Here is a 24659-nt window from a genome sequence, read left to right on the forward strand (position 1 = left end):
ACAATCTCTACACACATTCATCCCAGCAACAAGATGGCTCTAGTTGTGCTGGAGCGTGCCCATACAGCTGATGGGTCAACTGGGGTCAGAGGGCACCTAGGGGGGGTTGCCTGGGGAGGGACCTGTACAACCTGTAGCACTAGGTTCAACGTGGGCTGTCAGTGGCGTGCGCAGCTGCATGGCTGCCTTTCCAGATGCTGCAATGGTGTTCCATGCCTGTCCACTCTGACCCCCATAGCCCACCTCCTGGCCACCTCCCCGCCCCGCCCCCCTCCCCCCCCCCCTCCTCGCTACACCCTCCGGCCCTGGAAGAAGCCCCCGGCCAGCGGCACAACTGTCAGCACACTATGGCGATGTTGGACACTTTCCATATCCCCTCTCGCTCCCTTAGCAGCCACAACGGCAGTTTAACGATTTTTAAAAGCACAAGTGAACCCTGCTGTTGGGAACTTGGCTCATCGGAAGCAGAGAATCGCGGAGACCCCGGAGAATACTGAGTCAGGCCCGCTAATGATATGCAAACGGTGTTTACTGTACATGCATTCCAGACCACATTGACGGAGGTGTCGAGGTGATGGAGAATTGCGATTTGGCGTCAAAGCGCCGCCCGCCGTGATTTTGGCCTTGGAACCTATTCTCGCGATTTCAGCATCAGCGAATGGAGAATCTCGCCCCCTATACTTGTCTTTGGCCCATATCCCTTAATATCTTTACTTAACAAGCCTTCTATGATTGCAGGGACTGGAAGGCACATTGGATACCACCGTAAAGATTCTTATTTAAATTCACCAGTTTCTTTTTTGTCTTTCAATGGTATAATAATAACAAAAAGTTGCATTTGTAAGTGCCTTTAGCATAGGAAACCAACCCCAGGTGATTCGCAGGAGCAAATTACAAACAAAATTTGACACTGAGCCACATGAGGAGGGCGTAGGACTGATGACCAAATACTTGGGTCAAAAAAGTTGACACAAAGGAACATCTAAAGAGAGGAGAAGGCGGTGGTGAGATGGAGAGGGTTAGGGCTGGAAATTGGATGGTGTCGAGCTTCTTGAGTGTTGTTGGAGCTGCATTCAGATAAGCGGAGAGTATTCTAACACGCTCCTGGCTCGTGCCCTAGAGGTGGAGAATTAGAGGAGAGCTGGATCACGAGGACTTACAGCGATGGAGGAGGTCAGAGAGATATGGGCCGGGATTCCCCCTTCTGGGGACTAAGTCCCCACGGTGGCGGGAGAACCGGCGCCAATCCCTCCGGATCAACAGCCCCTGAAAGTGCAGTTTCTCCGCACTTTTGGGGGCAAGGTGAACGCCGGAGGGGTTGGCGGCTCCAGCCGTCAGCGAAGGGACGGCGTGAGTTCGCGCATGTGGCGAAGGGCCGGCGTGCTCTCGCGCATGCGTGTAACCGCCGGCGTGGTTCCGCGCATGCGCAGACTGGCCAGCATATTTTGGTGCATGGCGGAGTTCTCTTTGGCCATGGCGGAGTCCTACAGGGGTCAGCGTGGAAGGAAGAAGTGCCCCCATGGAACAAGCCCGGCCGCAGATCGGTGGGCCCCGATTGCGGGCCAGGCCACCGTGGGCCCCTCCCCCCTGGGGTCGAATCCCCCCCGCGCCCCTCCCGAGGACCCCCCCTGCTGACTTACCTGTCAGGTCCCGCCGGTACGTGCGTTGAGTGGTTCACGTTGGCGGGACTGGCCAAAAACGGACGGCCGCTCGGCCCATCGGGGTCCGGAGAATCGCCGGGGGGGCTGCTGCCAACGGCCCCCGACCAGGGTGGCGTGAATCCCGTCCCCGTCCGAAAAACTGTGCCGGAATACCCCCCGGGGATTCTCCGACCCGGCGAGAGGTCGGAGAATCCCGCCTGTAGAAGGACTGGAAAACAAAGATAAGAAATTTAAAATCAAGTCATCGCCAGACTGGGGATCAATGCAGATCAGCATTCAAAATGGCTGCAGTGCGCACAGGACTCGGTGCAAGTTCTTTTTTTTATTGGTCCTTGGGGCAGAACACTTTGCTGGCCAGGCCTGCATTTTTGGCCAACGCAAATTAGTCTTCCACTGATTGGTTTGTTAGGCCATTGGGGGATAGTTAAGTGTCACCCACATTGCTCTGATTTTGTCACATGTAGGCCAGACTTTCTCCCTTGAAGGGCATGAGTGAAGCAGATGGATTTTGATATCAATGTAGCAATTTCATGATGATTATTAATGAGACTAGTATTTTGTTCCCGATTTATCAATGAAGGGAATATTAAATTCCCCCAGCTGCCGAGATGAGCTCACGTCTCTGGAGAATGAGTCCGGCCCACTAGATTACCATTCCAGCGACATTGCCCCTAATCTATCATCCCACTCTTTATGAGTTGTGCCCCTTCAAAAAAATGGAGGCCACTTTTGTCTCTATTTTTCTTTACTGACAATGGAGACAATGGAGGGGCTGGTTTAGCACAGTGAGCTAAACAGCTGGCATTGTAATGCAGAACAAGGCCAGCAGCGCTGGGTTCAATTCTCGTACCAGCCTCCCCGAACAGGGGCCGGAATGTGGCAACTAGGGGCATTTCGCACTAACTTCATTGAAGCCTACTTGTGACAATAAGCGATTATTATTATTATTACTTAGAAACTATATTAACACAAGGAAATGTAAAGAATCGTAAAGTTGGTTTCCAGCTCCTGGGAGAACAAAGTATGACAGGGAGAAAAGAAACCGCAAAGCTCCTTGTGATCACGTTCCAGGGTTGGCCATAACGCTTCTGATATAGCAGCCTTGAATTTGTGTGCCTGCTGTCAGTGACTCAACATCAAAGGGCTATTGCCGTATTCCATTTAAAGGGGCAGGGAAAACGCCAGTGAATGGACATCATTGAACTCGTAATGCACGTGTAGACGTGTAGTGGTGAGTGGGTGGGGGGGTGGTGGTGGTGGTAGGGGGGTATAAACAATTGAAATAAAGTAAGGCTTGCATTCATTAAGATTCTTTCACAGGCCATCCAAAAACTACTGACGTTCTGTCACTGTTGTAATACAAATAACACAGCAGCCAATTTGCCCACAGCAAACTCCCACTAGCAACAGTGGGATATTGACAAGATTATCAGCTTTGCGTTTTAAGTGATATTGCCCGAGGAAAATATTAGCCAGGGCACCAGGGAGGGCTGCTTTCTCTTCAAAATAGCACCGTGTCACAGTGGTTAGCACCGCTGCCTCATTGTGCCAGGGACCCGGGTTCAATTCTGGCCTCGGGTGAATGTGTCGAGTTTTCACTTTCTCCCCATGTCTGCGTCGGTTTCCTCCCACAGTCCACAAGATGCGCAGGTTAAGTAGATTGGCCCTGATCAATGGATTACGGGGATAGGACGGGGGAGTGGGCCTAGGTTCATGTCCTTTGGGAGAGTCGGTGCAGACTCGGTGGGCCGAATGGCCTCCTTCTGCACTGCGGGGGTTCTATGGATTCTATGTCCACCTGAGAGGGCAGACGGGGCTGCGGTTTAATCTCTCATCCAAAAGGTGACACTTCTGACAGTGCAGTACTGGAGCGCCTATCCAAGTTACCGTGCACAAGTCTCTGGATTGTACTTGAATCTCACAACGTCTTGTCTCAGAGGCTATGCACTTTGATTGTCAGACAGGTGTCAGTTTATGGTGCAATTTTGTAGGCTTGTTGTATCGGTCCAAGTCAGAAACTTCAACCAGCTCCTTAATCAAAGTTTACCCGGGTATCTTTGGTTATGAGGAGAACAAAGTACGGACACAGATATAATGTGATACACTTTATTAAATACAGTTAACCCGTAAATTACCGACTATATATACAAGAAACACCCAGGATTCGACTATACTACCCGCAAAGGTGAATTGGTATGCTGTAGATCCGATCCCTGAGTTCCTCTGTTTCCGCTTTGCAAAGGTGATTCTCGCTGGTTATTTCTTCCTTGCTTGCTTGCTTCCTTCCTTCCTTCCTGTCTGGTCTGCTCTCAGTCGCCCCCCCTTCTCGAGTCTCTGCTTCGAGGCTTCGCTCCCTAGATATCCAGAGAGCCTATTTTTATCCCCCTGTCGCCACACACCTCCTTTTCCACCTGCCCTTGGCCTTTAGTCATTGGATCTCAGGAGGCAGGGTCTCAGTGCCCAATGGTCTGGTTGATGACCTGTTGACAGGGCACCTGAGCCCGCCCTGGGAGGAGCGATGATTGCTTGATGGGTTATCAGGAACTGTGGACAATAGGCCAATGCATCTCAAGTAGGAGCGATAATCACTTGATGGGTTATCAGGGGCTGCTCCAGACATGCCCCAGCAGCCTGTCCGAGTTCTGCATATTTGGATTTTCGGGTTCAAGTCGGATATTCTGCAGGCGTCTTGCTGGAGCGGACTGTGGTTTTAATTTAAAGTTCCCAATTCTTTAATTTAGGATATGCAATTTAATCAGTTTGGCGCTAGGCTGTGGTAAAATAAAGCAAGAACGACCTACATTTATATGGTGCCTTTCACATCCTGAGACCACTGCAAAGGGTTTTACAGCCATTGAAGTGCTTTTTGAAGAGTAATCGCAATTTTAATGTAGGATACATGTCAGAACCTGCACATAGCAATATAATAATGACGAGATAACCTGTCTAGTAATGTTAATTGAGGGATAAACATTGGCCAGGACTCCAGGGAGATCTCCCTGGTTCTTCTTCTGGATGGCAAGGTGGCAGAAAGGGCAGCAGGATGGTACGGTGATTAGCACAATACCAGGGGCCTGGGTTCAACTCCAACCTTGGGTGACTGCATGGAGTTTACACATTTTGTGTCTGCGTGGGTTCCCCCCCCGGGTGCTCCTGTTTCCTCCCACAGTCCAAAGATGTGCAGGTTTGGTGTATTTGGGGATGCAAAAATTGCCCCTTAAGTGTCCAAAGGTTAGGTGGGGTTACTGGATTGCGGCGAGTGGGCCTAGTTTAAGATGCTCTTTCAGAGGGTCGGTGCAGACTCGATGGGACGAATGGCCTTCCTCTGCACTGTCGGGTATGCTATGATTCTTCTCAATCGTGCTTTGGGACCCCCTCAGATGGTCGGTGGGGCCTTTGTTTATTTAATGTATCATCAGATCGACAGCTCCTCTCTCAGCACTGCAATGGGATGCAAGTGTTAACTGTGAACCCAAGACCTCTGGCTTAGAGGCAAGAGGTGCTTCCCATTGGACTGCTGCTGAGACCAAAAGTGCAGATTGTATAACAGCAGCAGGGAGCTTTACTCATTTAGTTTTGCTGAGGGTTCAGGTATTCTGACAGCTCTCTTCCCTGTTGCTAGCAAGTTCTATCTTCACGCCCGGTTTAAGCTTATTCACAAATGATGGCTGCTGGGGTTTTGCTTAAATACAGAGGAAATGACAGGGATAAAATCTGAAAATTGTAAATGCTTGAATACTACCAAAGACAGAACAATGATTAAACAAAAAAATGAAATCCCTCTTAGGTATAGAGAGTTTAAAATCCGATTTAGGATAAACACAGGGAATTCGGGCCTTATGAGCCTCACCTTCCAGCGGTCTTTTTGCTTTGTCTGAAATTGAAAGACAGCATTCCGTTGTGACTTCTTGCTTTTATGGGTAATTTAGTGCGGTTCCTCCACCTTAGGACACCTTGGCAAAATGCCCATCTCTACATTCAAGTGCGGCTTAGCGCAAATGTTCTGCTTGAAGCACCATTTAGTGATGAACCCAGAGATGAGGCATTTGGGTCTGGTTTCTGGCTTCGAGCTATGGGGAAGAAAAGAAACAAAAGGAGTTACTATTCGCCGTCTCATCTCAGTTTGATCTACCACCTTCTGTAAGAGATTGAGTAACAATTGACTCTTGTTAAAAAAAAACACTTGATTCACTTTAATCCTCATACACCATGTGGCTGCCAAAATGTCTTCCACCTTAAAATTATAAGTCAATTCCAGGCAGCCAAATATTGCTGGCAACTTCAAATTGGCTAATTGCCCAAATTTTTATATTTTAATATGTGTTAATGGAAATAAAATTCGACACAGATTTATATATGTATAGATTTTTAGTTTCCTTTTACCCCAATGTTCTCCCTTTTATCAACAGGGCAGCACAGTGGCTTAGTGGTTAGCACTGCTGCCTCACAGTGCCAGGGAACCAAGTTTGATTCCAACCTTTGCACATTCTCCCCGTGTCTGCATGGGTTTCCTCCGGGTGCTCCAGTTTCCTCCCACAGTCCAAAGATGCCAGGTTAGGTGAATTGGCCATGCTAAAATTGTCCCTCGGTGTCCAATGGTTAGTTGGAGTAACATGGATCATAGAATCATAGAATTTACAGGGCAGAAGGAGGCAGTTGGACCATTGAGTCTGCACCGGCCCTTGGAAAGAGCACCCTCCTTAAGTCCTTGCCTCCACCCTATCCCTGTAACCCACCTGACCTTTTGGACACTAAGGGGCAATTTAGCATGGCCAATCCACCTAGCCTACACATCTTTGGACTGTGGGAGGAAACCGAAACACCCGGAGGAAACCCACGCAGACACGGGGAGAAAGTGCAAACTCCACACAGACGGTTATCCGAGCCCGGAATTGAACCCAGGTTCCTGGAGCTGTGAGGCAGCAGTGCTAACCACTGTGCCACCATGTTGAAGGAGAATGGGCCGAGGTTGGATGCTCTTTCGGAGGATCGGTGCAGACTTGATGGGCCGAATGGCCTCCTTCTGCACGGCAGGGCTTCTTTGATTTAAGACTCCTCACTGTGTTACAGTCACCCACCAATAACTCGACATGTTTGGGTATAGACATTAAATGTATGCTGGCCATTGGACTCTGGGGGCTGTCATAATATCCATTCATGAATATAATGAGATGCAAATAGGCAGTGATTGACACACAGGATAACCAATGAACACACACGACACATAACAGCCAACCACCAGACAGGACACCACCACTATAAAGCACACAGGGCATTAAAATTTTCTCTCTCTCTACAGGACACAGCTACTGAGATAGTAAGAGTGCACAAGCCAGTGAGCACTATCACCATGAGGTAGAGAGTTAGTCTGGTCAAGCCAGTAGGAGGTTATCAGTTAGATTGATAGAGTGTCAACTCACAGCAGACTATGTACAGCAATCAGGAAGTTCAATAAAACAATGTTGGACCATCACCTGTGTCAGAAGCCTGTTTCTAGTTTCACTGCATCCAGTTGCTGTCAACGTTGAACCAACTTACTTAACACCTCATGGTACCAGAGTGCTATTAATCCAAACGAACCTACCTCGAGTGCATCTGTAACGACCAGCAAGCAGCCATCCAGCGGCATGGAAAGGATCCAGCCTCCTTCGCAACTCCGGATCTCCGGCAACCTCGGCGCCAACTGGAAAGTCTTCAAACAGAAGTTCCTCCTGTACATCGAGGCCTCCGACCTCAAGGCAGCATCGGAGGGACTTCCGGGTGCGGCTATGCCGAGGTAGGTCGCACATTCGGCAGCTCCCGCCGGGAACGGACTTTTGGGCTCTCCAGTGGGGCCCCAACGGCAATTGTTCGACGGCTTCCAGTGTGGGAAGGTGACAGCAAGGTCCTCCCGACATTATATGGATTGGACCAGGAGTGGAGCGGTTAAAAAAGTGATCGTGGGGCAGCAAAATGTGCAAGGGAGGAAAAGCAAGATGGCGGCGGGCGGAGACCAAACAGCATGGGCGCAGTGGTCGCAGGAGCAGCAGGAGTTTCTTAAATACTGCTTTGAGGAGCTGAAGACAGAAATGCTGGCGCCAATGAAGGCGATGATTGAGAAGCTTGTGGAGACCCAGAAGGCCCAAGGGGCGGCGATCCGGGAGGTGCGGCAAAAAGCCTCGGAGAACGAGGATCAGATCTTGGGCCTGGCGATGAAGGTGGAGACGCACGAGGCGGTGCACAAGAGGTGGGCGGAAGAATTCGAGGACCTGGAGAATAGGTCGAGGAGGAAGAATCTTCGGATTCTGGGTCTCCCTGAAGGAGTGGAGGGCCCCGATGCCGGGGCATATATGAGTCAATTCGCTGATGGGCGCGGGAGCTTTCCCGAGGTCCCTGGAGCTAGATGGGGCAGATCGGGTCCTGGCAAGGAGACCCAAAGCCAACGAGCCGCCAAGGGCTGTAGTGGTGAGGTTCCACCGCTTTATGGACAGAGAGTGTGTCCTGAGATGGGCCAAAAAAGAGCGGAGCAGCAGGTGGGAGAACACGGAGATTCAAATTTACCAGGACTGGAGTGCGGAGGTGGCTAAGAAGAGGGCTGGTTTTAACCGGGCTAAGGCGGTGCTCCATCGGAAGGGGGTGAAGTTCAGGATGCTGCAGCCAGCGCAATTGTGGGTCACGTTCCAAGATCGGCACCACTATTTTGAAACGCCCGATGAGGCATGGAACTTTATACAAACTGAAAAGTTGGACTCAAATTGAGGGTTGGTCGTGGGGGGATGTTTACTGTGTTTATTGCATTTGGGGAATGTTCTCTGGGTTCGAGTGCTGGGTGGGGATGGGTGAATGGATTTAATGTGGGGGCTGTGGGAGAGTGTGGGCGTCGGTGTTGGAGGGGCAGGGTCCCGCGGAGGAAGAGGGGGAGTGGAGGCCCGGGGATGGAGAGTTGGGGTAAGGCCGCAAAAAGGAGCTGCGCTAGAGGGGGCGGGGCCAGCTCAGGAAAGCGTGGGCTTTTTCCCGCGGTAGGGAAGGATGGGGGTGGGGCCGGGTTGGGGGGGGGGGGGGCAGGGCGGTGCTGGAGAGGAGCGCACACTGACTGCCAAGGGATGGGGGGATTCTCACATTGGGGGGTCGATGGAATGGCGGGAGAGGACGGGGTCAGCAGGAGTCTGCTGACGTACGGGAATGTCATGGGGGGAGCAAAATGGCTAGATGTGGATCTAGCGGGGGGAGGCGAAGGGGGAACAGGGTTGCTGCTGCATTGGCCAAAAGGGAGCTGGAAGTAGGAGAGATAGTCGGGGCGGGGGTCCGCCGCCTGGGGGACTGGAGGGTGCGGGAGGCGCGGGCACGTGGCTGGCCTAGAAAAGGAGATGGCTAGTCGGCAGGGGGGGCTGCGAGTAGCCCCCCAATCCGGCTGATGACGTGGAATGTGAGGGACCTGAACGGGCCGGTCAAGAGGGCCCGGGTGTTCGCGCACTTAAAGGGACTGAAGGCAGATGTGGTTATGCTGCAGGAGACACATCTGAAGGTGGCAGATCAGGTTAGGCTGAGAAAGGGATGGGCAGGGCAGGTCTTTCATTCAGGGCTGGATGCGAAGAACAGAGGGGTTGCAAGACTGGTGGGGAAGCGGGTGCCGTTTGAGGCAATGAATATTGTGGTGGATAATGGAGGTCGATATGTGATGGTGAGCGGTAGGTTGCAGGGGGTGCGGGTGGTACTGGTGAATGTATATGCCCCGAATTGGGATGATGCCGGATTTATGAAACGCATGCTGGGTCGGATTCCGGATCTGGAGGTAGGAAGTTTGATAATGGGGGGGACTTCAACACGGTGCTGGACCCAGCACTGGACCGGTCTAGGTCCAGGACGGGTAAGAGGCCGGCTGCGGCCAAGGTGCTCAGGGGGTTTATGGACCAGATGGGGGGAGTGGATCCATGGAGGTTTGTCAGGCTGCTGCCCAGGGAATTTTCTTTCTTTTCCCACGTCCATAGAGCCTACTCCCGGATAGATTTTTTCATTTTGAGTAGGGCGCTAATCTCGAAAGTGGAGGGAACGGAATATTCGGCCATAGCCACCTCGGACCACGCCCCGCATTGGGTGGAGCTGGAGTTGGGGGAGGAGAGGGACCAGCGCCCGCTGTGGCGCCTTGATGTGGGACTATTGGCGGATGAGGAGGTGTGCGGGCGGGTGCGGGGGTGCATTGAAAGATATTTGGAGGCCAACGACAATGGGGAGGTGCAGGTGGGGGTAGTCTGGGAGGCGCTGAAGGCGGTGGTCAGGGGAGAGCTAATCTCCATTAGGGCCCACAGGGAGAAGAGAGAGGGGAGGGAGAGGGAGAGGTTGGTGGGGGAGATCTTAAGGGTGGACAGGAGATATGCAGAGGCCCCTGATGAGGGGCTACTCAGGGAGCGACGGAACCTCCAGACGGAGTTCGACCTGTTGACCACAGGGAAAGCAGGGGCACAGTGGAGGAAAGTGCAGGGGGCGATGTATGAGTATGGAGAGAAGGCGAGTCGGATGCTGGCACACCAGCTTCGTAAGAGGGAGGCAGCGAGGGAGATTGGTGGAGTTAAGGATAGAGGGGGGAATACGGTGCGGAGTGCGGTGAGAATAAACGAGGTATTTAGGGACTTCTATGGGATCTGTACAGGTCTGAGCCCCCAGCGGGGGAGGAGGGGATGCGACAATTCTTAGATCAGCTGAGGTTCCCGAGGCTGGAGGAGGAGGAGGTGCTGGTTTGAGGGCGCCGATTGGGCTGGAGGAGCTGGTTAAAGGATTGGGGAGCATGCAGGCGGGGAAGGCCCCGGGGCCGGATGGGTTCCCGGTTGAATTCTACAGGAAATCCGTGGACCTGCTGGGCCCGTTGCTAGTGAGGACTTTCAATAAGGTGAGGGAGGGGGGGACCTTGCCTCCGACAATGTCTAGGGCGCTGATTTCTTTGATCCTGTAGCGGGACAAGGATCCACTGCAATGTGGGTCGTATAGACCGATCTCGCTCCTCAGTGTTGATGCTAAGTTGCTGGCAAAGGTGCTGGCTACGAGAATTGAGGACTGTGTCCCGGGGGTGATTCATGAGGACCAGACGGGATTTGTGAAGGGTAGGCAATTAAATACAAATGTGCGGAGGCTCCTCAATGTGATTATGATGCCCCCGGGGGAGGGGGAAGCGGAGGTAGTGGCAGCTATGGATGCGGAGAAGGCCTTTGACCGGGTGGAGTGGGAGTATCTTTGGGAAGTGTTGCGGAGGTTTGGGTTCGGGGAGGGGTTCATCAGATGGGTCAGAACCCCGGTGGCGAGTGTGGCTACGAATCGGCGGAGGTCGGAGTACTTTCGGCTGTACCGGTGGACGAGGCAGGGGTGCCCCCTTTCCCCCTTGTTGTTTGCACTGGCAATTGAGCCTCTGGCCATGGCACTAAGGGAGTCCAGGAAATGGAGGGGGTTGGTTTGAGGGGGAGAGGAACATCGGGTGTCGCTGTATGCTGACGACCTGTTGCTGTATGTGGCAGATCCAGTGGAGGGGATGGCGGAGGTCATGCGGATCCTCAGGGAGTTTGGGGACTTTTCGGGGTATAAACTCAACGTAGGGTAGAGTGAGCTCTTTGTGGTGCATTCAGGGGACCAGGGAAGGGGGATAGACGAGCTACCGCTGAAGAGGGCGGAAAGGAGCTTTCGGTACCTAGGGATCCAAGTAGCTAGGAGTTGGGGGGCCCTGCACAAGCTCAATTTGACGCAGTTGGTGGAGCAGATGGAGGAGGACTTTAAAAGATGGGACATGCTGCCACTCTCACTAGCGGGTAGGGTGCAGTCGGTCAAAATGACGGTCCTCCCGAGGTTTCTCTTTGTGTTCCAGTGCCTTCCCATTATGATCCCCAAGGCCTTTTTCAAACGGGTAAGTAGGAGCATCATGGGTTTTGTGTGGGCGAATAAGGCCCCGAGGGTGAAGAGAGTGTTTCTGGAGAGTAGCAGGGACAGGGGGGGACTGGCACTGCCGAATTTGTGTGGCTATTATTGGACAGCCAATGTGGCGATGATCTGTAAGTGGGTAATGGAGGGAGAGGGGGCAGCATGGAAGAGGCTAGAGATGGCGTCCTGTGTGGGCACGAGCCTGAGGGCGCTGGCGACGGCACCGCTGCCGCTCTCGCCGACAATGTACACCACGAGTCCGGTGGTGGCGGCGATGTTGAAGATCTGGGGGCAGTGGAGGCGATGTAGGGGCGAGGTGGGAGCCTCGGTTTGATCCCCGATTCGGGAGAATCATCGGTTCGTGCCGGGAAGGATGGATGGGGGCTTTCGGAGCTGGCATCGGGCAGGGATTAGAAGAATGGGGCACCTGTTCATCGATGGGACGTTTGCGAGCCTAGGGGCGCTGGTGGAGAAGTTTGGGCTACCCCCGGGAAACGCTTTCAGGTACATGCAAGTGAGGGCGTTTGTGAGGCGGCAGGTGAAGGAATTCCCGCTGCTCCCGGCACAGAGGATTCAGGACAGGGTGATTTCGGGTGTATGGGTTGGAGAAGGCAAAGTTTTGGCGATTTACCAGGAGCTGAAGGAAGAGGAGGAGGCCTCGGTGGAGGAGTTAAAGGGCAAGTGGGAGGAGGAGCTGGGGGAGGAGATAGATGAGGGTCTGTGGACTGATGCCCTGAGTAGGGTTAATTCTTCCTCTTGCGCCAGGCTCAGCCTAATACAGTTCAAAGTTACTCACAGACGCATATGACAGGGGCGAGGTTGAATAGGTTCTTTGGGTTGGAGGACAGGTGTGGGAGGTGCTCGGGAAGCCCGGCAAATCACATCCATATGTTCAGGTCGTGCCCGGCACTGGATGGGTTTTGGAGGGGTTTTGCGAGGACTATGTCCAAGGTGGTGAAAGCCCGGGTCAAGCCGAGCTGGGGATTGGCATTATTTGGGGTAACGGACGAGCCGGGAGTGCAGGAGGCGAAAGAGGCCGGTATTCTGGCCTTTGCATCCCTGGTAGCCCGGCGGAGGATTTTGCTATTATGGAAAGATGCGAAGCCCCCTAGTGTGGAAGCTTGGATCAATGACATGGCAGGGTTCATCAAGCTGGAGAGGATAAAGTTTGCCTTGCGAGGGTCTGTGCAGGGGTTCCTCAGGCGGAGGCAACCGTTCCTAGACTATCTCGCGGAGCGTTAGGAGGAGGTCAGCAGCAGCAGCAGCCCAGGGGCGGGGGGGGGGGGGAGGGGGGGGGGGGGGTGTTTCTTTTGGGGGGGCGTTTGGGTGGGTGGGGGGGGGGGCTTCCCTATTGATGCTTTTAAATGTCATATGGGGGGTTATTGTATATGGGGGAAATCCAATGTATGCTTTCTGTATAATTTTTGATTGTTGTGTTCTTGTTTCTTTCTTTTTGTTGGGGGGGGGGGGTTTGTTGAAAATCTGTTGAAAAATTTGAATAAATATATATTTTTTTAAAAGGCAGCATCGGATGCCAGAAAGATCACGCTGTTCCTGTTGACTGCGGGGGATCACGCCATCCACATCTATAACTCGCTTACGTTTGCCGATGGCGAAGACAAGACAAAGTTCAAGACAGTTCTGCTGAAATTTGACAGCCACTGCGACATTGAGGTGAATGAGAGCTTTGAACGGTACATCTTCCAACAGAGGCTTCAGGGTAAGGCTGAACCTTTTCCGTACTTCTTGACCCATCTCCGCATCCTAACGCAGTCATGTAATTATGACTCGACGGCTGATTCCATGATCCAGGATCAGATCGTTTTCGGGGTCCAGTCCGACTCCCTGCGGGAGCAGCTACTCAAAATCAAACAGTTGACCCCCTCCGTCGCCATCGAAACGTGCGTTATCCATGAGCATGCCAGAAATCGCTACTCCCGCATCAGGGCGGCAGAAACTGCAAAACTGGCCTCCCACGAGGCAGGAAGGGTGCAGGCCATCGCAAAAATACAAGGCCTGAGCATCGAGGAGAGTGGCCGCTTCGCGAGCTTTTCTCGGGTCCCCACGCATGCGCGCCACGACCGGGTGGACGAACGTCGGCCGACCGCACTGTGCATGCGCGATGGCGCATAGAACGTGCTGACGTCAGCGTCATGACATGTCCGAAATTTGGCTCTGCCCATTTAAAGCGGCAATGTCCAGCCAAAGGCAGGCGATGTCTACAGTGTGGAAAGCCTGGCCACTACGCGGCCTTCTGCAGGTCCGCTCCACCAAACAACAGCCAGCGATCCCGGCTGCAGCGCAGATGTGTCCACTGCGTACAACAAGGCATGCAGGATTCTGATCCAGACAGCCCAACGGACCCCGATGCTGACTGCCTCGAGTCTCCATAACGGGTGGGCATCATCACCACACGCAAGTTGGTCTCTACCATGCCTGCCAACTGCCTTTCGATCCTCACTGTGGATCCTGACGACGAGTGGTGTGCCGTCATCACGGTCAACCAGTCTCGCATCCGATTTAAATTGGACACTGGCGCGTCTGCAAACCTCATATCACAGTCAGACCTCGACAGCATCCGACACCAACCTAGCATTCTTCCACCAGCCTGCCAGCTCCTTGACTACAATGGTAATGCCATAGCTGCCAGTGGGTTGTGTCAGCTAGGTGTCTCTCACAAGGAAATCAAGGCGACATTGAGATTCGAGATCGTCCGGCCTGACAAGGCATCCCTGCTCGCTGCTCGCGCATGCAAACTCCTAAATCTGGTACAGCGAGTTCATGCCATGTCCTCGACACTGGCGGCGGCCTCGCCCAATGCGAAGGACAAACTAGGACAAAGGTTCGGCACAACATCGTGGGCCGAAGGGCCTGTTCTGTGCTGTATTTTTCTATGTTCTATGTTCTATGAGTGTCTGGGTCTCCTGACAGGAATAGTCAAGTTTCATGACTACGTATACGGTCTGCCGAAGTTCACGGTGGAAACAGACCACAGGCCTTTAGTCCACATAATCCAGAAGAATTTAAATTACATGACACATCAGCTGCAGCAAATTCTTCTTCGTCTCCGCCGATATGACTTCGAACTCGTCTATACACCGGGCAAGGAGCTGATCGTCGCGGATGCCCTATCCCGATCCATCACCATGCCGTGTGAACCGGGCGACTTCATTCGCCACATCGAGGCACAGATGCAGTTGTGTACCAGCAACCTCCCAGCCGCTGATGAACGAGTTGTCCAGATACACGAAGAAACTGCCAAAGATCCTCTACTGCAGCGCGTGATGCAACACCTTGCCCATGGCTGGCAAAAGGGGCAGTGCCCCTTGTTCTTCAACGTTAAGGACGAGTTAACGGTTGTCGAGGGGATCCTTCTTAAACTAGATAGAATCGTCATTCCCCAAAGCATGCAAGCCATGGTGCTCAGACAGATCCATGAGGGTCACCTCGGGGTTCAAAAATGTCAACGCAGAGCTCGGCAGGCCTTCTACTGGCCTGGCATCAGCCAGGACATTGCCAACACAGTCCTCAACTGCACAACATGCCAGAAGTTTCAACCAGCTCAGCCCAAGGAAACACTGCAACAGCACGAGATTGTGACTTCTCCGTGGTCCAAGGTGGGGATAGACCTCTTTCACGCAAATGGGCGTGATTACATGCTCTTGGTCGACTACTTCTCCAGCTACCCAGAAGTGGTGAAACTGTCGGACCTCACATCCAAGTCAGTGATTAAAGCCTGCAAAGAGATGTTTGCCAGGCACGGCATACCACTCACAGTAATGAGTGACAACGATCCATGTTTCTACAGCCAAGAGTGGTCCGACTTTGCACGATCCTACCACTTCAGTCACATCACATCCAGTCCCCATTACCAACAATCAAACTGGAAGGCCGAAAAAGGGGTCCATATTGTCAAGCGGTTGCTGTGCAAGGCTGCAGACTCAGCCTTGGACTTCAACCTGGCGCTGTTGGCACACAGGGCAACCCCTCTGTCGACTGGTTTGTCTGCGGTGCAGCTGTTCATGAACTGCAACCTGAGGGCGACTGTTCCAGCCATCCATGTTCCAGACCTTGACCGCCTCATGGTGCTGCAGAAAGTGCAGCGATCCAGGGACCAGCAGAAGATCACATATGATGCTCATTCCAAGGATCTACGTGCGCTGGCTCCAGATGATGTTGTTCACATCCAGTTGCCTGAGCTTGGTCAGCCCCAGCTATTGTCATCAGACAGGCTGCCCCCAGGTCCTTTGTTGTCCAAATGGCTGATGGTTCCATTCTATGACGCAACAGGAGGGTGCTACGAAACGTTCCCTGCCCACCGCCTGGCCGCACTTCTCCGCATGTCATCATACCTCCTCCGGATATCTCGCAACACGAGGCCACCGATCTGGCAGCGATCCCGCCTCTCCATGAGGCCACCAACATGGCAGCAATCCCGCCTGTCCAAGTGCCGGCATCCCCCCCCTCCACCTCTGAGGCGATCGACAAGAATTTGTTGCCCGCCACAAAGACTGAATCTATAGACTTAAATCTTGCAAATTTTGTTCAGTTTGCTCTGTATCTGCACGATAGACACCTTCCCATGTATATATGTTCATTCACTCACCACTTGTATATTATCATGCATTTATATAAATCGCCACGTTCCAAAATTTACTTCAAAAAGGGGAGATGTCATAATAGCCACTCATGTATATAATAAGATGCAGACAGGCCGTGATTGACACACAGGATAACCAATGAACACACACGACACATAACAACCAATCACCAGACAGGACACCACCACTATAAAGCACACAGGGCATTAAGACTCTCCCTCTCTCTACAGGACACAGCTACTGAGATAGTAAGAGTGCACAAGCCAGTGAGCACTATCACCATGAGGTAGAAAGTTAGTCTGGTCAAGCCAGTAGGAGGTTATCAGTTAGATTGATAGAGTGTCAACTCACAGCAGACTATGTACAGCAATCAGGAAGTTCAATAAAACAGTGTTGGACCATCTCCTGTGTCAGAAGCCTGTTTCTAGTTTCACTGCATCTAGTTGCAGTCAACGTTGAACTAACTTACTTCACACGTCAGGGGCCATCACCCCTTGCCTAATACTACCTGCACCCAACATCCAAGGACTACTGAATTGCAATCATATTATTCTTTTGTTGAACTTGTTTAAGGCTTCATTAAGATCTTTGATTAATGAAGGATTGGTTCATTACATTTTCAAACGATTTAACAGCAATGAAGATGTCCTGGTAATTTCTAAACTTTATCCTGGGGGCCAGATTTAAATTGGTACATTCGCAACCCACTTACTGTTATTAAGGAACACGTCTTGTTATTCAAAGTGATATATTGTTAGAAAAATTGGGAATCTAAGACCAGTTTCCTCTCACTAATTCAGGGTGTTAGGATACTTGTAATGTACCGAGGAAATACTGTCGACCGTTGAGCGCGATGAAATGAAGATCTTCCATGAGAAATCTCTGCTCTTCCAACACTAACCTCTTGCGCATCCCTAATTTTAACCACTCCTGCAGTGGTGGCTGTCCCTTCAGGCTGCCTGCACCATAAGTTCTAGAACATCCTCTCTAAACCTCTGTCTCACTACCCCTCTCTCTCTCTCACACACACATCCTTCAGGATGCTTTCCAAAGCCAATCACTTTGGCCAAGTTTTTGATTACCTGTCCGAATATCTCCTCATGCGGTTCAGTGTCAAAATTTGTCTGTAAAGTAGCTCCTACGAAATGCAATGGTACTTTTTTTTACCTTGTAGAAGGCGCTATACTGTACAAGTTGTTGTCGCCTGAATCGATTACTAACCCAGCAATATGACTATCTTTGTTCGGGCTGTAGTTAGTTAACTCTGTCAGGGCCAGGGCTGGGGCCTCCCTAGTATGTAAGCCTCAGCTGCCTGTTGCACACAGAGGAGACAACATTCTACAAGACTCAAAATATTTTAAAAATAAATTTAGAGTACCCAATTCATTTTTTCCAATTAAGGGGCAATTTAGTGTGGCCAATCCACCTAGCCTGCACCTCTTTGGGTTGTGGGGGAGAAACCCACGCAAACATGGGGAGAATGTGCAAACTCCACACGGACAGTGACCCTGAGTCGGGATCGAATCTGGGATCTCAGCGCCGTGAGGCGACAGTGCTAACCACTACGCCACCGTGCTGCCCCTACCGGACTCAAAATAAATACATTTGCAGAGTCTTTTCTACTCCAAAGTTATGTCCCTTGATCAGCTGAGCTGCAGCCACCAAGGTCTGAATTTTAGGTTCGGAGGACGGGTGCACGCTCAATCAAACTGAACGTAAAGTAGTGCCAAATGACATTGGACATGCTACCTGATGTCATTGTGCACACGTGCAATATTAAGGTCGGCGGGCATGTGTGTACACAAGTCAAATGCGTGCCTACTGACAATCAAATGCCAAATTAAGAATATTAACAAGGCAATCATCAGCAATTTTGTGCTACCCTTGTCATTTTTCAGCTCATCGCCAGGACAACACACGTTTTTATCAAATCCTCCTTGGGCGGGATAAAAGGCCAACAGAGCACAAGCTCTTCCACTCATTGCGAGTTCGTCACCAGGTGACGGCAGAGTTGTCCAGAATATGGCGTAGTGGTAGCACTGCAGTCTCACGGCGCCGAGGTCCCAGGTTCGATCCCGGCTCTGGGTCACTGCCCGTGTGGAGTTTGCACATTTTCCCCGTGTTTGCATGGGTTTCGCCCCCACAACCCAAAGATGTGCAGGGTAGGTGGATTGAACACACTAAATTGCCCCTTAATTGGAAAAAATGAATTGGGTACTCGAAATTTTTTTTTTTAAAGAGTTGTCCAGAATTTCTTTTGCATTCAGCAGCATATTAAGCCAACCTTGCTGGATTTCAGGACCTCATCTTCCCTGGAATGTTTCCTCCAGGATTGCAGCACAATGATCCCTTATTTACAAGGCACAGTTTCCCTGCATCTCATCTGATGGGGATAGTGTATTCTGCTGGTGGGACCTCCTCTGAAGATGCAAAGAGGGCCGGGGGGGGGGGGGGGGGGGGGGGGGGGAAGGGGGGTGCTAGGGAGTGTTCCAGGGAGAGACATTTGAGAGATGATGCACGGGCGCAGTGCAGGGCCAATGGGGCCAAGGCGGTCGGAGCCACTGAAGATGCCATTACCCAGCAGCTGGAGTCTACAGACAGTGCTCTAACCACCTCCAAATGTCCGAGGTCCAATGTCGAAAGAGGCTCCAACGCCCGAGGGACAGAGCGACAGCAGTATGAAATGAAATGAAAATCGCCTATTGTCACAAGTAGGCTTCAAATGAAGGTACTGCGAAAAGTCCCTAGTCGCCACATTCCGGCGCCTGTTCGGGGAGGCTGGTACAGGAAATGAACCGTGCTTATGGCCTGGACCATGAATGGACCAGAAATCGATTCCAACTGCGTGGGTGGACACCCCACGTCGGTGGCTTTGAATGTCACATTGGTCCTCAAATTCTACTCATTCAGTTCTTTCCAGGGCTCAGTGAGGATCTGTACGGTGTCTCTCAACCAGCTGCACACCGTTCCGCCAAGCTCAAGACTGATGACATCTTCAGGCATGTCTACACGTTTAGCCACTACCAGACAGATGAGTCCCTCCAGGCAAAGAGATCCAGAGGTTACACCGCAATGGTTAGGATCACCCCCACAGCATCCACTCATGTGGCCAGCAATACGGCAGTAGGTGAGCAGAAGAACTGTAAGGGTTTCCACTCAATGAATGTGAAGATGGTCTGCCACCACAGGACATTGTGCCCATTTCCCTGGCAGCTCACACAATGCTCACCTCTTGCTGCACTCACAGGTACCAAGGCTGTCTGTGCCTCCTGTGGAGTGGAGGGATGGCACTCGACTGACTTTGCAGAAATGGGTCATAGTCCCACTCCGTCACCTAAGAACTGTGACCGAGGAGAGATACAACAGGAGTCACACCTCCACAAGGGCGGTGGTGGAGAGGACCATCAGGCTGCTCCAGATGTGCTTCAGACGCATGGACTGATTGGTGGAGCATTGCAGTATCCGCCAGAGTGCGTCTCTCTCATAATCATTGAATGCTGCACCCTGCATCACCTGGCTCTGGCAAGGGGGGACCCAGTGAATTTTGAGGAAAGTGAGGCTGCTCCTCAGGCCAGGGAGGATGACTCCAGTGATGGGTCTGAGGAAGAGCCTGGGGAGGTGCATGGTGAGGACCAGAGGCAGATGACAAGAACCTTCATGGAGGCAGGGACGCCAGGGACACTTTGATCTTGCGAAACATCAGTTAGGTATCTAAGATAACCAGGCTTCCTCAAGCCAATGGCTGTGCCTCCTTTACAAATTATCGCCACATGCTAAACCAAATTAAAGCAAAATTTGTGTTTCAGTTATTGCAAATGAATAAGCAAGGAACGCGCAAAACATTCAAACAGAACACAAATGTCAAAGTAATGAACACAAATAATGTCACCCTGATCTCCTGTTGTGTTCAAGGTGCCTTCAACAGCTGTCACACAGCTGGTGTGTTGTATTGCAGGTCCGAGTGCAATCCTTGGAACACCTGAGGGTAGTGGGTGCCTGGAACTCGCTGCCGGAGGAGGTGGTGGAAGCAGGGACGATACTGACATTTAAGGAGCATCTTGACAAATAGATGAATATGATGGGAATAGAGGGACAGAGACCCCGGAAGTGTCGAAGATTTTAGTTTAGATTATCATAGAATTTACAGTGCAGAAGGAGGCCATTCAGCCCATCAAATCTGCACCGGCTCTTGGAAAGAGCATCCTACCCAAGGTCAACATCTCCACCCTATCCCCATAACCCAGTAACCCCACCCAACACTAAGGGCAATTTTGGACATTAAGGGCAATTTATCATGGCCAATCCACCTAACCTGCACACCTTTGGACTGTAGGAGGAAACCGGAGCACCCGGAGGAAACCCACGCACACACGGGGAGGACCTGCAGACTCCACACAGACAGCGACCCAAGCCAGAATCGAACCTGGAGCTGTGAAGCAATTGTGCTATCCACAATGCTACCGTGCTGCCCACATAGAGATGGGCAGCATGCTCGGTGCAGGCTAGGAGGGCCAAAGGGCCTGTTCCTGTGCTGTACTTTTCTTTGTTTTTTGTTCTCTGTTCTTTGTTCCTGAAGCAGCCTCTCCACGAGTCACAACTCTCTCCAAGGAGGAGGCTGTGTACTTGGTGCTAAGGGTCAATGCAGAACTTCACATGGATTCCTCCATAGCAGAGGTCATGGCTCTCATCTTTCATGGATCTCCGCCAGATCTCCCCGTGCATCGCTTTGGACATCCAGTATCTGCCACCTGATGGATGACAGTACTGTACACAGCCCTGTCAGCATCAACGGGATCGAGGTGGAGATGGTTAGCAGTTTTAAATTCCTGGGGATACACATCTCCAAAAATCTGTCCTGGTCCACCCACGTCGACGGTCCCACCAAGAAAGTATAACAGCGCCTATACTTCCTCAGGAAATTAAGGAAATTTGGCATGTCCATATTAACTCTTACAGACTTTTACAGATGCACCATAGAAAGTATCCTATCTGGCTGCATCACAGTCTGGTTTGGCAACTGTTCGGCCCAAGACCGCAATAAACTTCAGAGAGTCGTGAACACCGCCCAGTCCATCACACGAACCTGCCTCCCATCCATTGACTCCACTTACACTTCCCGCTGCCTGGGGAAAGCGGGGAGCATCATCAAAGACCCCTCCCACCCGGCTTACTCACGCTTCCAACTTCGTCCATCGGGCAGGAGATACAAAAGCCTGAGAACAGACTCAAAAACAGATTCTTCCCCGTTGTTAACAGACTCGTAAACGACCCTCTTATGGACTGACCTCATTAACACTACACCCCAGTATGCTTCACCTGATGCTGGTGTTATCTAGTTACATTGTGTACTTTGTGTTGCCCTATTATGTATTTTCTTTTATTTCCTTTACTTTTCATGTACTTAATGATCTGTTGAGCTGCTTGAGAAAAATACTTTTCACTGTACCTTGGTACACGTGACAATAAACAAAATCCAAAATGATAGAATCATAGAATTTACAGTGTAGAAGGAGGCGATTCGGCCCATCGAGTCTGCACCGGACCTTGGAAAGAGCACCTTATCTAAGCCACCACCTCCACCCTATCCCGGTAACCCACCTAACCTTTCTTGGACAGGAATGGCAATTTTGCATGGCCAATCCACCTAACCTGCACATCTTTGGACTGTGGGAGGAAATCGGAGCACCCGGAGGAAACCCACGCAGGCACGGGGAAAACGTGCAGACTCCGCACAGACAGTGACCCAAGCCGGGAACCGAGAGGTTCATCATTTGCCTCGGATTCAGCAAGCTCCTGGCCTCCAACTGTGCTCCCAGTGGGTCCTCTCTGCTTCTGCCAGCTCTCACATGAGTGAGATGTGCCCTCAACACTGTGCAGTACCTGTGGAGCTCATGATCTAATGTCCACCAACATGGTAGAGGGATTGAGTTCCGGAGTCGGGAGGTCATGTTGCAGCTGTACAGAACTCTGGTCCGGCCGCATTTGGAGTATTGCGTACAGTTCTGGTCACCGCATTATAGGAAGGACGTGGAGGCTTTGGAGCGGGTGCAGAGGAGATTTACCAGGATGTTGCCTGGTATGGAGGGAAAATCTTATGAGGAAAGGCTGACGGACTTGAGGTTGTTTTCGTTGGAGAGAAGAAGGTTAAGAGGAGACTTAATAGAGGCATACAAAATGATCAGGGGGTTGGATAGGGTGGACAGTGAGAGCCTTCTCCCGCGGATGGATATGGCTGGCACGAGGGGACATAACTTTAAACTGAGGGGTAATAGATATAGGACAGAGTTCAGAGGTAGGTTCTTTACGCAAAGAGTAGTGAGGCCGTGGAATGCCCTACCTGCTACAGTAGTGAACTCGCCAACATTGAGGGCATTTAAAAGTTTATTGGATAAACATATGGATGATAATGGCATAGTGTAGGTTAGATGGCTTTTGTTTCGGTGCAACATCGTGGGCCGAAGGGCCTGTACTGCGCTGTATTGTTCTATGTTCTATGTTCTATGTGACTTTCTGCTCTGGTGTCTGGCTCTGATAGAAGGTGTGATGGTGGTGCAGGTGGCTTCCTTGGAGCTTCACAGGAGGGGGGGACCTTCGGGTCACCTGCGGTTCCTGAGGATTACTTATCTGCAGAAGGAAGACATCATATCAGTGCATTCAATCATCATAGTCACACTCCATTCTAAGTGGGCTGAGGAGATCTGAGATATGGTGCCATCTGCATTGGAGTTTCAATGGGCACTCTGGCTGCAACATTCCATTTCAGATGAGAGGACCCCATGTTTGCTGTACCTGCCGCACAAGCTTCTGTGCATTGCACTCTTACATTCGCCCAAGAGCCCCACCTCACTACAACTAGAGGAGCGAGCTGGCCGGTGGCCTTCCATTTCCTGTGGTTAATACCCCAGACATGTCTGTGGTTTCCTCTTTCCAGGTATACAAGGGGCTAACAACCAACTGCATGTCTGATCTCGGCGGCTAGTCTGCTGTTCCAGTCCCACTTGGCTAGTGTGTGCTGTGAGAATCATAGCTGAAGAAATTCGACTAGCCATCTCTGATGCCTGAAGGTAAAAAGTCTCTCGCTGAGTGCTGGAGCAAGTCAAAATTGAGGGACCTCACCCAAGAACCGATCATAACACCAGCCTTAGCAGGGCAGACTTCAGGGTCGGTTTATATTCACACTCTTACACCCCTGAGTGCCTTGAGGAACGGCACCCGGCTACACCCCACCGCACAGTTACATGCCATCTCTCCATTTACCCTTGCCGGCTGCAGAAGATCATTTAAAGCTTGTCATGCCCACTGACCTGGGCAGCAACCTTTGCCCAGGCCTTTTTGGTACGGTGGGACAGCCTTCCCTTGCCGGCTCTGGGCACTGACCTCCTCCATCAGGACTGCCAGGCACTTATCGGAGAAATGGGGAGACAAAGTGCCCACCTGACTTTCCCTCCCACCTTCCATGACCACCAGGTGCTGAGGCCATGACAAAACACCAGATCAGTTATTGCATTGCTTCCAGGCAGCTCCTTCAGCCTCCCCCACAACTCTTGGCAGCCTTCAGGGTGCTGCCTCTGCACTTTCAAAACCCCCACTGGGTCCCCATTGGATCCAGCACCTGAAGCGTCCCAACACTGCCCGCACTGAAAAGCCCACTGGCAGTTGCGTTTAATGCTGGGGGCGCCTTAATTGGCCACCCAACGTAATATCACATGAACAACACCATCTTGGCCAGGAGTGGGTTTCACATCAGCCTCTTGTCATGTGAGAGTACCTTTAAGAAATGGGTGTTTATCAAATAACTGTTGTGTATGTACCTTTAAGAAATGGGTGTTTATCAAATAGCTGTAGTGGATGTACCTTTAAGAAATGGGTGTTTATCAAATAGCTGCAGTGATGTCAGAGTGTGGGTGGAGCTGAGCTGTCTGTCTGCTTTTACTTTCGGTTTTGAGCTGGCAGCTACAGTGTGTGTTTGGTTTCGTTTTCAGAGTTGGAGCTGCATCCAGCCAAACAAGGTGTAATTTCGCTCTGCATGAAAAGAATGTCTTCAGCTCACTTGTTAATTTAAAAGTGATAACTGCTCTCCGTAGAGAATTTAAATCTGCTGTCTTTCTCTTGTGGATGTTGCTAGGAAAGATTAAGGGTTACTTATAGAGTACTGTATTCTTTGGGGGGAGTATTTGAGTTGATAGTTGCTAAGATGTTTACTGTTTACTGTGTGTTTATAAAAAGTTAACTGGATTCATAGAATAAACATTGTTTTGTTTTAAAAGTACTTTAGATCTTTGTTGCATCACACCTGTAGAGTGGGCCCTTGTGCTCCCATAACCAAATTCTAGTAAAAATTGTGGGTCAGGTGAACTCCATCATACACTTTGGTGTTCTCTAAACCCAGGCCCATAATACTCTGGCCAGTGAATTGTGTGCATTCCAAACATCAAATTCAGGCCCAAATATTTCCCTGGGGCTTCGGGTTGAAAAATAGATGAAAAAAAAAAGGACCCAGTCAATTTAATGTAGCCAT

At 51.3% G+C, this 24659-nt stretch overlaps 1 long non-coding RNA gene across 1 annotated transcript in view; it reads right to left on the reverse strand.

Moving 5' to 3' along the window:
* The window catches only part of LOC140407922 (uncharacterized), a 47907-nt gene that overhangs the window by 8994 nt on the left and 14254 nt on the right, over positions 1–24659 (reverse strand). The window contains exons 2-3 of the long non-coding RNA XR_011939895.1: positions 5512–5731; positions 1641–1869 (exon numbers count right to left, since the gene is read on the reverse strand). This is a non-coding gene — a long non-coding RNA (uncharacterized lncRNA). The remainder of the gene's footprint in view (positions 1–1640; positions 1870–5511; positions 5732–24659) is intronic.

This window comes from Scyliorhinus torazame, chromosome 2 (assembly GCF_047496885.1).
Source record: "Scyliorhinus torazame isolate Kashiwa2021f chromosome 2, sScyTor2.1, whole genome shotgun sequence".
NCBI lineage: Eukaryota > Metazoa > Chordata > Chondrichthyes > Carcharhiniformes > Scyliorhinidae > Scyliorhinus > Scyliorhinus torazame.